This window comes from Brassica oleracea, chromosome C2 (genome assembly GCF_000695525.1).
Source record: "Brassica oleracea var. oleracea cultivar TO1000 chromosome C2, BOL, whole genome shotgun sequence".
In the NCBI taxonomy this organism is placed as follows: Eukaryota; Viridiplantae; Streptophyta; class Magnoliopsida; order Brassicales; family Brassicaceae; genus Brassica; species Brassica oleracea.
In genome coordinates, this window is record NC_027749.1 from 8,549,944 (window position 1) to 8,550,457 (window position 514).

Sequence of the window (514 nt, forward strand, 5' to 3'; positions counted from 1 at the left end):
GCAGTGTATGTTGATGATTTGAACATCATTGGAACCTCTGGGGAAATCGCCCAAACAGTTGAATATCTCAAGAAAGAGTTTGAAATGAAAGACCTAGGTAAAACCAAAGTCTGTTTGGGGTTGCAACTTGAGTACATGAAAGGAGGAATCCTTGTGCATCAAATGGCATATACTGAAAAAGTACTCAAGAGATTTTATATGGACCAGGCTCACCCATTGACCAGCCCAATGGTCGTGAGGTCCCTTGATTTGGACACAGACCCATTCGGTCATAAGAAGGACGATGAGGATGTCCTGGGTCCAGAAGTGCCATACCTCAGTGCCATATGAGCATTAATGTATTTGGCTAGCCACACTAGACCAGATATATGTTTTGCCGTAAACCTCCTATCAAGATTTAGTTCTTGTTCGACCCAAAGGCACTGTAACGGAATTAAACATATCCTACGTTACCTACAAGGAACTAAGGATTTGGGTCTATTTTATACCAATGAAACCAAAGATGGTTTGGTAG